Source organism: Notamacropus eugenii, chromosome 1, assembly GCF_028372415.1.
Source record: "Notamacropus eugenii isolate mMacEug1 chromosome 1, mMacEug1.pri_v2, whole genome shotgun sequence".
In the NCBI taxonomy this organism is placed as follows: Eukaryota; Metazoa; Chordata; class Mammalia; order Diprotodontia; family Macropodidae; genus Notamacropus; species Notamacropus eugenii.
In genome coordinates, this window is record NC_092872.1 from 738,379,714 (window position 1) to 738,395,639 (window position 15,926).

General features: G+C 45.2%; 1 protein-coding gene across 2 annotated transcripts in view; it reads right to left on the bottom strand.

Moving 5' to 3' along the window:
* EXOC6B (exocyst complex component 6B) overlaps positions 1-15,926 on the bottom strand; it is a 607,915-nt gene that overhangs the window by 46,528 nt on the left and 545,461 nt on the right. The gene's annotated exons all lie outside the window — the stretch shown is intronic.

Genomic DNA, 15,926 nt, shown 5'->3' on the forward strand with positions numbered 1-15,926 from the left:
ACACAGGATAGTCTGTGTGAAGCTAGGGACAGAGATGCTGATAGGAGAGCCAGGCCACAACCATGTGTTTTAGGTATTGCTATATGAGGGTTTGGGGGATGATGGAATAGCTGAGGTGGTTGGTGCTGAGTGCTTTGAGTCAGGGAAGGCTTAAGCAGCATTTGGAAGGAGGGGCACGACATGACATGGAAGAGTTTTCTTGGTTTGTGTATGCACAATGTGACAGATGCTGATCTCTCTTCCCCCTCTTCCTCTTCTTCCCTGCCCCTCCCCATGTCAACTGCAGGAACACCTTGTGGGTGGATGGGTTATGAGTGTGCCTAAGAGAGCTCATGCTTGCAAAGTACCAAGATCCACTGATGAAAGACACTGAACTTGGTATTGGCCCAGTATTGGCCTTGGTATCCAAATCTTGAAGCTTAGCATGCATGCTGAGGCCGTGCGGCAATTTGCTAGGAAATATTTCGGCTTCCATAATAAGCTGAAGATAGGAAAGTCATCCAATATGACTGATGCTGGTGTTCTCCAAGGGGTCCCCACCCTTTAAGACCTCTCAGTCTGCTGGGAAGACTGAGGCCCCGCCCTCATATAATTAAACTAAATGAAGCACTTATCATGAGCCTACTATGTGCCAGCTTCTGGAGATACAAAGATGAAATGCTGATTGGAGAAGGGAGCTCCAGCCTCTGTCTTGGGGAGGCCTCACTGCTAAGCACGGATTGATCCATATTCCTGGTCCCTTTTCAGCAATACTATGTCCTTGGGCTGACTTGGCAGCGAGTCACCCATTAGAAGACTGCCCTCAGTGTTCCTCCAGCCCCAGCAGGCTCTGGTATACTTCCACAGCCTTACCCTTTGTGCCCAACTGGAGCTGCAATTTTTGAACAGAGACTGTAACTCGGGGTTCCTGGATTCCCCTCTGATGCTAGGGTCATCTGAAGAAGGGTGCCTCCTGAACAAAATGCTCCTCTCCTGGACCCCTGACAAGGAGCAGCCACGAAGATTCTCTCTGAAGCCCTCTGGAGGCAGCTCATTCCCTCTGGGGAGGATCAGTGCAGAAGAGCCGGCCTGTGCTCACCCACTCCAGGCCCAAATTCTCTGAGCCAAATGGAAAATCGCCCTTCTCTTCCCAGGGTGAGCAGCACAAGGCCAAATTAGGGATTCAGCTGTCCACAGTACCAGTGGGACTGCTGGCAGGTTTGCCCCCTATGACCTGACCTACGGAATTTGGCCAATAATGCCAAGGTGTCTGAAGTCAACTGCAGAGCCCAGGAGGTGATGCTGTCCGTTGGATCAGCCTGGGTTGAAGAGCATTTTCTCCTGTATATGGCCCACAACAAGGAAGTGATGAAGAGGAGAAGTACCAGAAGGGGCAGAGCCCTTGCAGAAAGGCCCCAAGCCAAGCAGAACATGCTCCCACCCTGCCCAGCACAGGGGCAGCCACCATCATGCTGTGGACAATACTTTGCTTTCTTCCTTTCATGCTCACCCTTTACCCTCCATCACCTTTCCCCGACCCATCTATCGATAGCTTCCTGGATAATCATCATCAAAAAATAAACAGAGAAAGAAAAAAACCTGGGAAAGAACGAAGGATGAAGGCCAAATGAATGTTAAGAATATTTTTGGCTCCTGGATCTGCCCTCTCTTCTCCTAAAATAATCCCAATGATAACAACAGCAGTGGTGATCACGCCTGGCAGTGAGAGGCTGCTGTGCTTGCAGGGTCCCATGTGCTGGTCTGCCCGGGGAGTTTGGGGACTTTTTTTTTCACAGGTAACCATCACCTGCTCCACTCTTCTAAAGACAAGGTATGAGAAAGCCACCAGAGGGAGGTGGAGTCAAGAGGTCCAAAGAAGAGAAGGTTGAGGGGGAAAGAGGCCCCAGTTTCTTCATATGTAGGAGAGCTAGTATGTGGGTGGTAGAAAGCCAGCCTACTAGTTGGCATGTCTAAACTTTAGAAACAGAAAGGAGCCATGGGAGTGCTCAGGGTCAGCTGACTTCCCAAGGCTGGCCTCTCTCCCACCTTAGTCAGAGGCATCTAGCTTTAATAATCTAGCTTTATGGATGTGCTCCAAAGAATCGGTCCAGGAGGAGGTCCTGGTTCCTGGAGACCTCTCGGCTCTCTGGCTTCTTATCCTTTCTTTACACAGGTTGATCATTTCATGATCCCAAAGTTGAGGGAGATAAAGAGGGGGGAGCTGCCATTCTGAGAATGATTCATACTAAGAAGCAGAAATGATCAAGAGTCTTAGAAGTGACCATGTCACCTTAGCATAAGTGACCAGTACAAGGACTGCAAATGCAAGTGTGTGCTGTGTGGCCTTTGCACTGAGCTCATGCCAATCTTCAACGTGAAGATGCTAATTATTCAGCAGCAGCAGGAGGCTGTGTGTTCTCACCTGTCTTGCCAGCAGTGCAGAGAGATCCACATGGGTCAGGCCATATTTTTTCACCTTATCCCCAAGACCAGAGGAGATAAAGAGCCCACCTGGGGGGTGGGGCAGGAAGAGGTGGGTTCAAATGCTACCTCTGACACATAATGGTCATGTGATCTTTAACCTCTCAGTGTCATTGTCCCCCAACCCCCCAGCAATTCTTCAGGATGATAAACTGTACTGACAGAGGGAGTTTCTTACTGAGAGTTTCCCATATGAATAAAATCCCCAGGCTGGCCCAGTATCAAAAGCAGGGGTGGGGAGAAGCCTGATGTGTACAACAGACCTGGAAAGAGTAGATTTCAGTGAGTTCAGAGAAAGGGTAGCTACCTCCTGGCTTGAAGTTCAACATTCCATGAAGGATGAGAGACCCTGCGAACACCATTCTGATGACACATAGGCCAATTACTCCAATATGGAGGAAAAGGGGGAACTTGGCCACAGAGGCTGAGGTGGCCACACAAGGATCTCATCAATCAACTGGATTTTAGAAATACACGCAGGCTCATGGGCTCTGGTTAGGGATAGGGGTGAGGAGGGACACACTGGGAAATGTGGCTGATATAAAATCAAAGACATCTATACATTTTTAAAAAAAGGAATGCGTAGAAGATGGAAGCAAGGGTTCAGAGGAATCAAAGGTTCAGAGAACCTCTACATGAATACAGAAGAGAGGCCTGATTCTTTTAGGAATAAGGTTAGAATGCTAAACACAGCCCAGAACAAGCAGAGGCCTGTGGTGAATTCTGAGGACAATAAAAGGCGCTTTGGGAGCTATGCTGAGGGCAAAAGGCAGACTGAAGAAGAGATCAATAAATCACTCATTCAATAAGCATTCATGAAATGTCTTCTGTGCACGGGCACTAGGACGGGTGCTGGGGACAGTAAGGCAGAAATAGAGAATCTTTGCTCCAGAGCAGTGCCATTCTACAGGGAAACAACAGGAGGCGGAAAGCACTGGGTCTCCAGTCAGGAAAACCCAGGTTCAAATCCAGCCTCACACACAGCTGGGTGACACTGGGGAAGTTACTTCTCTGGAGAAGGAAATGGCAAACCACTCCAGTGTCCAGAGTCCAGCACTGGCGCACCATGGTGCTTGGGGTCATGAAGAGTCGGACATGACTGAAGGACGGAACAACCATGTGTACATAAAGCATACGCAGAAGAAACAGATAAAGAATAAATGCAAAATAGATACAAGGCAGGGAAGGGAGGAAGGAGGGCAGGCACTCAGCAACTAGGGAAATCAAGAAAGGGAGGTGATGATATACTGATGGCCCATGGAGAGAAGGCAGAACTACTCAATCCTCATGTTCCCTTTACCAAGGAGAAAGGGAGCCTTCAGAATGGTGAGGGACCTAGACACCATTCAATATCAAGGACCCATGAACAGGATTGGGAATGTTTGTTCCAGAGAAGGGAAAGAGAGTTATTTTCACATCTCTCCAAGAAGGCCAAGTCAGAACTTGGAGCATCACTGGAAGGAATGGAGAAGGGGATGGTGGCTCCATATACATAAAAATTTCCTGGTAGTAAGAACTATCTAAAAGCAGACTGGGTGAATTCCCTTTCATGGGGCCATGAAGCAGGGTTGGGATGACCTGATTTCTGGTGTGTTGTGAAGAAGGTTCCTGCCAAAGTTCGGGTAGAGTGGATGATGTCTGGGGATATTCTAACTCTAGACTCTGATTCTTTTACTTAAGACTGGTCTATTGCCTTAGAGTTCACTGTCCCTAATTCATTATTCCTTAGTTCAACAAGCATTTATTAAGAGGCTACTATGGGGCTAGGCAATAAGGTTATACAAACCAAAACAAATCAGTACCATCTCCTCTTAAGGGGCATACACTCTGCTGGAGTGAGAGTAACATGGACATAGAGAAATTCTAAATCTATATCATGCACATGCCAAGTCATTTCTGGGGGTTGGGAGGAGGGCATTAACAGCTGGTGGATGGGTGGGAGAGCATGAGAGGACACCAGGATGGCTTCCTGTAGTAGGTGGCACTTATTTGAATCCAAGGCTAGTGACCTCTAGCTCTGGGGTCCTGGGCCTTCAGATATACTTAGAGGTTCCAAGAGCTGGAGCTGGGGAGGACCTCAGAAGTCAGGTAGTCCCATGCTCTCATTCCACATAAGCAAACAGATCCAGAGAGGTGAGGTCACTCAGACAGGGGCCCTCTACCATGGCCTCCCTGGGGCACACACCTCCACCTTCCTACTTTCCCTAAGCCTCCGCATCCCCTCTCTCCAGCCCACCATGCTTCTGGTCTGGTAGACCAGAGCATCATTGCATAAGTAGCCTTTCCCCTTCTCTCATTCCTCCACCAAAGAGGACGCAGTCTGGTCTGAGCTCAGAACTGGAGGGGAAGGTTTGGTGCCTGGCTCCTGACTCACAGTGTGCCCCTAGGCAGGCCACTTAGCCGACTTGTGCCTAATCTCTAAAATGTGGATAATAATACTAACTTGCTTCCCAGGGAAGCTGTGGGGATTAATTAGCTAATAAACAATTGTCAAGGGATTTGGAAATACCAAGTATTACACAAATGTTTTAATAATAGCCATTTAATGTTAAGGCTCCATTAGCCACACATGGGTGGGAACCGAGTGAGTTGGTCTGCACGTTCATATTTTTGGAGATAAGCAGGTCTATGAGTTGGGCCCTGTTCTTTCCAAATCATCTGGTGCCCCTTTGCCTTGCCTACTTTGCACACTCATTTCCCAACCATATCAATAACAGTAAGTGTGAGCCAACTGGGCCCTCACTATCACAACACCCACCAGGCCCCACACACATGGGTACCATGGTGCCCTCTCAATCCAAGCTGATCTGATGCCCTCCAGGGCTCCAACTCCAAGTATCAATCTAGGATGGAGCCCTGTTCAAGGATGCACACGTGTGGATTGTGGATGAAAGTATGATCTATATGTATTTCCTTATGTATATGTATCTATTTCTCCATATGTGTGTGTATATGATATGTGCTCTGCTCACTCAGCATGGAGTCTAGCACAGAGTGGGAGCTTAATAAAGGCAGACAGATTGACTGGTCAAATGGGAAGGCTTTGTGTTTGCCTCAGTTTTCTAATCTGTAAAATCAGGGTAAAAGCAGTTGTCCAGCCTACCTCACAATGGATATCTGACAGACATCTCAAACTCATCATATTAAAAAAAGAGCTCAGAATGTTCCTATCTAAATTCCACCCTTCTTTGAACATCCCTGTTCCTACTGCAGAAAATGCCATCTATCTGGTCACCCAGTCTTGAGACGTCGGAGTCCTGTTTGATCCCTACCTCCAGGACAGCCTAGTTCATGCCTGGCCCCTTTTCTCCACTCATGGGGCCAGCATTGTCTGAGACCCTCATCACATCCTGCCTTCTCAGTGGTATTCCAGGCTTCTGTTCTTTGCCCTCTCCAATCTACACAGCTGCCAAAATCATCTTCCCCAGGTCCAATCCTGTCACCCTCCTGGTTTCCTCCTGTCTCCATGAAAAAATAAAAACACCTCAGCCTTGCCCTAAAAGCTCTTCCTTGTAGGCTTAGTTCACAGGATACCCCTTCACACATTCTACCTTTCAGCCAACCTGGCCAATTCACTTTCCCCTGAACTCGGCAGCATCCACCTCCACCTGTAGACCTCTGATTGGCATTCATTCTCTCTTCACTTTGGAATTCTTGGTTTCCTTGGTGGTTCAGGGTGTGGGTGCCCTCTCCTTCCTTCTCCTGCTGGTCTCCATTCGCATATGATCTCCTCTGTCTTTCTCTGGTTGCCTACTGTATGCCTTCCAGGAGAAGGTGTGTTTCTCAAGGGCAGGGTTACTTTTTCTCTTGTCCTTGGGTCTTCAGTACCAAGTATAGTGCCTTGTATACAGTAGGCAGTTAAATGCTTGTTCTCTAGAAATGAGATAACACATGTGAAGGAAGTGCTTTACAAATAGTCAGGGGTCTTATGATTCCCAAAGATTCTTCCAATACAGTAAAAGTCCTGGCTGGGCCAACCGATTGACAGACATTGCTTAAATTCTTCCTGTATGCCAGCAGCATGGGTCCAGAAATGATTGATCCACATCACCAGAATGCTAGTCAGCTGCTACTCTATTTTATTTTAGCATAAGCAACTGACAAAGACAAAATCTCAGAATCTAAAAGTTGTGAGAAACCTCAGCTATCATCTAGACCAAGCCACATTCACCTAGGATTCCCTACTAGGACCTCCACTAGTGGTGATCTGGTTTTTGCATGAAGCCCCCCAGAGAAATGGAGCCCATAACCTCCTGCTCTTTTGGAGAGCTGGAATTGTTAGGAAGTTTGGTCTTTCTATTAGACCTCCATCTACTAACTGTCAACCATTATCATTACAGTCTTGCCCTTCAGAATCAAGCAGAATCAATCTAATCTCTCATCCCCAGGAGAGCACCTCAAGTGTGAAAGCAGAGTGGCATGGAGGATAGACTGCTGGAATGAGTGGCACAGAGATGTGTAGCATGGTGGACAGAGAGCTGAAACAGGTAGAGACATGTGGCATGGTGAATACAGTGCCACAAAGGGTGGCAAGGAGACATATGGCAAGGTGGATAGAACACTGGAACAAGTAGCATGGAGATGTGCTTCATGGATCAGTTAAGATAAACCCCAAACTTCAGTGACCACAAGTGTTCCAGGCTGGCAAGGCTTGTGACCTCCATGCTCTCTTTTGGGTCTCCCAACAACTCCATGAGGCAGGTGCTATTAATTTAACAGCTGAAGAAGCTGAGGGTTCCAGGGGTTAAAGGACCTGTCCAGGGTCACCTCCTAGCAAGGGGTTGAGGCAAAATTTGCAGGCAGGTTTTCCTGATTCCAGGTTGGCCTGGTCTTCCATCCACCATGCCTCATGAAGATGAGTTATTGTGGGTTCCCGGTTCCCTGAATTATCCTTCTTTCCTGAGTCACTGATGATCAACACTTGGTACCATCTGCTTCTGTGAATGCTGGGATATCACTCATCTGTCAGTGGCTTCTTTTGAGTATGAGACCCTGGAGGCCCAATGTACTCTTTGCCCTCTCCCTTGTCCATCCCAAGAGGGCCACCCACCCACCAAGTAAGTTCCCTGGGCCACCCTATTGTGTTCAAAGTAGGTAGAAAGGGAGATGGGATCCTGAATATTTGTAACCAAGGCTTTGGATTAGCTTAATGAAGGTAAATTGATTTTCATAACTAACAGCCCTTAACGAAGGATAAGTGATCCAAATGCTCTTTGAACTTTTGAGAGAAAGAGACTGAGGGAGAGAGTAAGAGAAAGAGGAGCTATTTGAAAAATGCAGGGGGTGGGGGCAGGAAGAGAACTAGGGACTCCTTCAACTCATCAGTCCTTGTACCAAACTCAGTTAAACTCTGAGAAAGTGAGCAAAGGAGGGAGTTATGAGTGAAATTTATAAGAGATCGAGATCTGACTCATCCCCTTTTGTGGTCACAGATTATGAAACTGTCTCGGGCTCTCTTTCTCGACAGCATTCCCTGTGAACGTTAGATTACAAACAGGGTAAGCAGAAGGGTGGGTATCTCTGGTTACGGCCCTTTCAGGTTTTCTCCTAGGCATCCTCGTATAGTTTACAATTTAATTTTCTGCCTTTGTAATCTGTAGCCCTGGTGTATGTATCAGCTAATGAAAAGGGCCTTTTTCAAATTAACGTGGTATTTGGGGAAAGAACATATGTTTCTATTTCATTATTTAAATACATTTACAAAGGGAGAAAATGCTCTTAAGCTTAGAGATGATCTGTTTTGTTAGCAAGAATTCCGTGCCAGTCAGAGAACAGAGAATCAGCAATGGATGTCCACAGCAGATGAGCTGGGCCACCCTAAGATCTTGGGCAAAGAGTGCCAAGATGCCAAGACTGAGGAATTCTGATTCACTTTGCCTCAGGCATAAAAGCAGTTTCCCATCTTTTCCCAGTCGAGTGGTGAGTTGGGCACTCCCTCAAGCAGGACATTCTGGGCACAGGCCCTTCCAATTACCCAGAATGGTCTTGTGTTTCAAGACAGCCTGTTTATAAACACGGCCTCTTTCCATCTTCATTTCCCTCCTTTTCTTCTCCTTTGTTCAGGCTTCAGAGAAGAAAAACCCTCATCTCCCAGCCACTCACAGCTTTGTCTTTAAGGCCTTAGGACCTTCATGGCCATATTGTCCAATCTTCTCATTTGACAGAGGAGGAAACTGTGGCCCAGAGAGGCGGAGGGATTTCACCAAGATCTTAATAAACAATAAATAGTAAGGACAACACTGGAAGCTGAGCCCTTTGAAACCAAATCCAGTTATTTTTCCATTTTATAACTTCTGGTGCAAATGCATTAAAATGATTTGCTACAAAATCAGTGTCGGCGCCAGTGAAGCATCATTGAGCCCAGTGGCTGTCACGCTGCCACGCTCCCACATGTCCCCATAACAAGCTCCTAGCTGGCACCTTTGCTTGGGAACTCCAAGGCAGAGTGTGTTGTCCAAACCTGGGTCAGGCTGCCATCTGCTTTAAAACCGTAACCTTAATGGACCTAAGATGAACTAAGAGCTTGATAAATTCAGAGTGCATTACTACAAATAGCCAGCAAGAAGAGGCCAGGTCCTTTTTCTCCAGGTATGAACAGAGAGAAACCAAATGGAGGCCTCCACCTCCAAAGGCTCTTGAGTGGCTAGAATAATGGTCCAAAAAGGTAATTTGCTGCCTCTGGAGAGGAATAGAGGAAAGTGTTCTGTAAGGAGACAGGGAAAGAGAAAAAGACACCCCCTGAAGGTACCTATCATTTGATTTTCATTTATCTCTAGTTTCTGACTACCAGTTCTTCTGTTAATAAAAAGCTCCTTTAAAAAGAGAAATAGATTCTAAAAGCCCCCACTCAACTTGCTCAGGCACCACAGTGCTTCACGCCTTTATATAGCCTGATTATTACAGTCACATACCATAAGGACAAGAAAACTTTCCTTTAGCGAGTGTGGACCAGAGGAAGAACCTAGGCCAAGGGAATGGAAAAAGAGGTGGGAAGATGAATTCAAGTGTATGAGAGAGAGAGGAGAGGGAGCCTTTGTGCTGCTTTACTTGTGAACAGGACAACTTAGAATCACAGAACTCCAGAATTGAAAAGCCCTCCACGTAGTCCAACTTTCAACCTGATACAGGAATTCTGTCTCATGCCTCCCTGCTCTCTCTCTAACCCTGACAAAAGCTACTCCAGACTCTGCTTGAACCTGTCCGGTGATGGGGACCCTACCTTCCAGGAGGCCACCATGCCAGTATTGCACCAAAACCTGAAACTGGTCTCCATCCAGTAGAAACTACACAGAACAAGTCCAGTCTTTCAATTAATAACAACTAACACTGATATTATGTTGTATGGTTACAATATGTTTTAAACTTCTGATGATCTCATCTGATCTTCACAGAAACCCTGTGGGGTAGAAATTCATACTGAAGAGACCTCTCGTGTTCTACCCCAAGAATTCTCTTCTACACATTAAACATTCCCCTGTTGCTTCAACTGTTTCTCAGCTGATGTTCTTTTGATCCCCTTCTACTCTAGTTAATCTCTTTTGGATATGGTTGAGCTCATCAAAAACTCTTTTAATTTGTGATGCCCAGAATTAAAGACCAAACAAAATGAAATGAAACCCAATTCTCTGAGTATTACTGCCTTGGTATAGAATGTAATGGCATGAACACTGACTTTGCTATAAACACTATACTTCAATTGGTGTAGCCTAAGAAGAGGTCCCTCCAGGTATTTCTGTTTGTAGATGACACTGTCCCTGAGTTTTCTAAGTGAGATCTTTATTCACTCAGAAAAGCTGGGCAAAAAAACCCTCAAACCATCAAGTGAATGAAGAATGCATTGTGCAGAGCTCATGGCAGACAGAACAGGCAGTCCACCCTGAAGACAGAAATGAATTAGTGGCAGAAGGAAAGGGTGAGACAGAATTGCACTTGAGAAATTTCATGGCGCATTTAATGACCTTAAACTTTTTCTGAAAACAAAGGGACATCTTTTTAAAAATAATTCTGTGGATGCTCTATGGCCTGAATTAGAGCAAAATTCTACCTAAAAAGTTCTCCATCAACAAGGTGTGCCTCGTGCACATGCTAAAAGCACACAAGATTGCTGGAAACATGTAACAACAGAGGTACTTCTGGTCACTGGCCATCTTGGAATTTGTGAGAGGAAAAGAGGAACAACATCTAAGCACACTGAATAGCACAGGCCAAGAACAGAGAGCTGAGGCAACATCCTAAGAATTCCCTCTAAAGTTGTATACAGCCACTTCTATTTTTCCCTTGGGTCCAGTCATTCAATCAATATGAACTGCTTGTCCGGATTTCTTCATCCCGTTCATGAGGAGAGCACAGGAGGCTGTCAAATGCACTGCTGAATTGGCACAATTTGTCTGTGGCATTGCCCTGATCTACTAGTTTCATAACTCCAAAACAGAAAAAACGAGATGAGTGTGGCACCTGTTCTTGTTGAAGCCCTGCTGGCTCCTTATAATCACTGCTTCCCTTTCTAAATCTTCATAAATTACCCTTTTAATAATATATTCTAGAATAGGACCAGGAATCAAAGTCAAGGGCAGAGAGTACAGATTCTGTTCTTCAGTTTTTGAAAATAGGGACATTTGCATTTCTCTAGACGGATAATATCTCTTCCTTTTTCCAGAATCTCTCATATACACTGACAGGCAGCAGTTCTGAATGTATTGCAATAAGGTGATTTGGACTTATTTATGACAACTAGGTTCTCTCTATTTTTTAATTTGTTTGGGATCCCTTTTAACGTGTTGGGGGCAGGGTAAAGAGGAGAGGGGGTTGTCTTTTCCTGTCCAAAGCAATTTTCCTTGTTAGAGAAAAGAGAAAGTGGAAGCAAAATAAAAGTTAAGTATTTTTGCCTTCTGTTGTCCATTATCATCCTTCCATCCATGAAGTAGTGGTCTAATCCTCACTTTGCTCCCAACTTACAAAGAACCAAACTCTTAATTACCTTTTAGTACCTGTCACCAATATTCGCTCATTCTGGGCTTCAGGGCTTCTGGTCGTATTCTTTTTTGTTCTGATGCAATTCTTGAAGGACCTCTCATGCTTTTTTGTGCTTATGCTCTAAGTCTGTCTCCACTTGTAACATAAACATGTGCACTGTTTCTATCTAAGTTGCTCACTGAATTTCCTGTACACTCACAGTGGTTTCTTTAGACAGCTATACCTTTTCCTCACTGGAATTTTTCCTATTTGGGTCTTCAAGAATTTCATTCTTGAGTTTCCCATCCCTTTTGCTCCTACTAGCTATTCTTTCCCTGAAGCCTCTGAAATCTTTGATGAAGACACAGATGGTATATGCTTATCCAATATACTGAAGACATAAAGGTAGGAGGGACAGCTGACAGTTTAGATGAGACAGGATCCAAAAAAAAAAAATTAGCTAGCATTTATACAGTGTTCTAAGTACTGTACAAATATTTTCTCATTTCATCCTCACAACAATCCTGGGAGATGGAAGCTATTATTATTCCCATTTTGCAAACTGGGAAGCTGAAGCAGACAGGTTAAATGACTTGCCCTGGGTCACACAGCTAGGAAGTATCTGAGGTTAGATTGGTACTCAGGCTTTCTGACTTCAAGCCTGGCACTCTGTCCACTGTGCCAATTTAATAAAGTGAAATCTAAGAGAGATCAATACCAAATCTTACCATTGGGGTAAAAAAAAAAATTCACTTCAAAAGTTCTGCAGCATTTTTTCATGTTGTTACAGTCTGTGATTCTTCTGTGACCATGAAGCACCTATTTATTAGACACACACTATATTCCAGATAATGGAAGCGACAGAGAGATAATTAAGAGGTGGGCCTTGTCCTCATAGAGCTGACCATCTACTAAGGCATGTGTGGCATCCAAAGCTTTTCTCCCCCTGGACCTGTGACTTCATTAGCAAATGTGTGAGAGCAGAAGGAGCCCAGGTGACAGTGAGCCATATTTCACAAAGTTGAGAAGGGGGAGGGAACTGCAAGTCTGGGGTAGGGGTGAGGAAAAGGTGTAGAGGTTTACAGACATCCACAGAGGTGGATGGTATGAGGTACAGAGTGAGCAAGCAGGCTGTTCTGGCCAGAGCAAAGTGAGTCAGGAGAGATCAGACATGGCTGCAAAGGCAGCGAGACACCAGGTTGTGGATAACCTTGAATGCTGGACAAAGAAGTTTCAGCTTGTCATCAGTCAGCTCAAACTAACTAAATATACTATGGAGCAGGCCTAAAGAACAGAGCCATCCCTCACTGAGCCTTCATTTTCTCATCCGTCAAATGGGACTAGTGATACTTGTCTAGCCGAAGACTACAACTACCAGAGCCACTGTGGAACGTCAGTGGGACTGCAAGGGGCCACATGGTCCAACCTTCCCTGCTCCCAAACCCCTCCACATCCTCAGTGATGAGGCGCCATCCAGCCTCCCCCTTCAGGACAGCTTTTCCTTCCACAGAGCCTACATTTATTTCTGTAAACCCAACTGTTGCTCCTGGTTCTGTACTGGGGGCAATGCAGAGAAAATCGATGGTCTTATAGCCCTTCGTGTGTGTGTTCGAGGGATATTCCTAGGAAAAGTGCAACACTACGATGATTTGGGTGATTCTCGATGACAAGATCAAGCTCAGGACAGAACAAAGCTCTGTGGTCAGAGACACGTGGCCCCCAGCCAAGCCAGGTGACTGCTGACACGCTTCTTCAAGAAGCCTGAGGCTGGGGGGACCTGACCTTATTTCTGGATGACGAAGGCTCAGAGCTGCCTGAGAAAACCCGAAGTTTCACGCTGGTTTCTGTTGATCAGCAAAGACAGACTTGATGATCACATTACACTGACAGAAGTTGCCTGGGGGTGGGGGTGGGGTGAGGGGCAGGGGTAGAACTTGCAGCACTGCCCAGACTTTCTACACCTTAATGTCTTTCCAAGAAAAGTAACCGAGAAAAGCAAACCTACAGTGTTCTCTGCTCATCAATTCCTAATTAGAAAGCTACAAGGAGAGAATAAATGAGTGGATGTGCCCTCCTTGCTGAACTAATATTGGATCAGGCAGGTGATTGCTGACTGTGGCTCAGCATCGGCAGGCCTCATGTACAGCTCCACTTTCTCCTGGGCTGCTTCTGAAGAGGCACAGCCATGTTCCTGCAGCTCCTCTGCACACAGGGTCTAAGCCCCTGGTCTCCAGTGTCCCAGCACAGGCTCCAGTGACCGGCAGAGCAGAGTGGTCCTAGCCCTGGAGTCCAGGGACTGCCGATGGAACCCTGGATTTTTTTACTTTCAGGATTAATAATTCGGAAGGAGTGTGGTCTGGGCATGCTGTGCTGAGAGCTAATGCAAACAAGCTTTAGATCATTTCGGAAAACTGCATGATTATACAATATCATCCATGGTATGTGTCTCCAAACAAATGAGAAACAGACAAACCCATCAACTTGTCAAGCTGTGCTTCAGTTACAGGGAAAGATATTATGAATCCAACCAATGTTTCTTGAGTCCCTGCTCTGTGTAAGGCATTGTGAGAGATGCCTGGGTGAGGGAGGAGGTGTGCAAGATGGTACAAGGGCTCTGGTCCCTGACCTCAAAGAGTGAGACAGGCTCCCTGAAAACACAGGCCGCATGTGCTGAGTGCACCATGAGGGCCATAGATGGAGTAACAGGGCAAGCAGAGCAGGGGGAGCCCTCCTGGCCAAGCAGTGGAGGCCTATTAAAACCACTGACTTTTCCCAGCATTTCTTACTTAAGGGGCAAAGGCCTAGCTAGAAATGGTGCAGTTAGAGATCAGAGATGCTAGGGAAGATCTGAGTGCTCTTCCCTTGGCAGCAAGGTGATGGGTTCTATCCTGGGCAATTTGGGCCTGTGTACAGTGGCTCTGAAATACGGGACAATCAGAAAAGAATCTTTTTCTCTGCTGCTCTTTGTGATGCTGACATCTGGACTGAGGATAAGGAAAGCTCATTATTTGGACAGCCTCTCTTCTTTGGTACACAAAGTCTACATAGTAAACCATGGGTGGACCCACTGGGTGAAGTAGGACAACTGAACATGGGGAACTAGGTGTCCAGTCTGGCCTGAGTGAGCAAGTGACCCGTGACCCATCCCTTAGACCCTTGATCCACAGAAATACTGAGCTTCAACCTCTAACATTAAAAAAGATAGCAAAAGATGGGAACAATAAGGCTAGAAGGGTTGTGGAAAGAGACAGGCACACTAGTACATTGTTGGTGGAGCTGTAAATCAGTATAACCATTTTGGAAAGGAATTTGGAATTATGCAAAGTAACTAAAATGTCCACACCCTTTAACCCAGGAGTTCCATTATGAGGCTTATACTCCAAGCAGTATAATGATGAGAAGAAAGTACTCATATATTAATAAATGTTTATAGTAGCACTTTTTGTGGTAGAAAAGAGTTGGAAACAAAATCAGTACCCACTGATTAGGTAATGGCTAAACAAATTGTGGTGTATGAATGCAGTGGAATGTTACAATGTTATAAGACAAATACGATGAATGGAGAGAAACGTGAAGACTGACATGAACTGATTCAGACAGAAGTAAGTAGGGCCAAGAAAACTTGTTACATAATAACTATGACAATATAAAGTGAGAGAACAATTACCAAACAATCCAAAGCGAATGCTACACAATTACAAAGAACAACCGTGGCCTGAAAGAACAGCTGCTAGAAGACACATCTTTGCGGAGGCGGGAGGTCCAACATGGAGACCACAGCACATACTGACTTTTTGGATGTGCTGACCAAGTTTTTTAATTTTATTTTATTCTCTTTGTTTTCTTTAATAATAATAATAGCTATCACTTATATAACTCTCCCCAGTTTGCAAAGTGCTTTACAAATATTATTGATCCTTACAACGCTGGGAGGCAGGTGCAATTATTTTCATTTTACAGTCGTAAGACCTGAGGGAGAAAGAGATCAAGTGACTTGTCAAGGGTCACACAACCAGTATATGTTGGAAGCTGGATTTGAATTCAGGTCTTCTGGATTCCAAGTCTAGTGCTCTAACTGCGGCATTGCATAGCTTTAAAAATTTAATTTAATTTAAAAATGATTAAATGGAATAGTTCTCTGGAAGAAGGGAGGGGAGAGGATATTGAGAGAAATTTTGGAGATGTAAAAAAGATATCAATAAAGATTATTTTTTTAAATGAATGCTGCAAAATTATAAAGAAAACGCATGGTCCCTAAGAAGGCATATGAGAAGATACCTCCCCTCTCATTCTTTTGCCAAGGTCAGAGGTCTGTGGGAGTGGAAGGCTATGTAAATGTCAGATTTTTTTCAATATATTGATTTGTTTTGCTCATTTTGCTCATTTCTTCTTCCTCTTTTTCTTTTTTCTTAAAAAACAACAACCTGTTAAAAGGGACAGCTCTCCTGGAGGGAGGAGAGGGAAGGATAGGAGGAGGAATTTGTAAAAATAAGAATGATGACATAAACACAAAA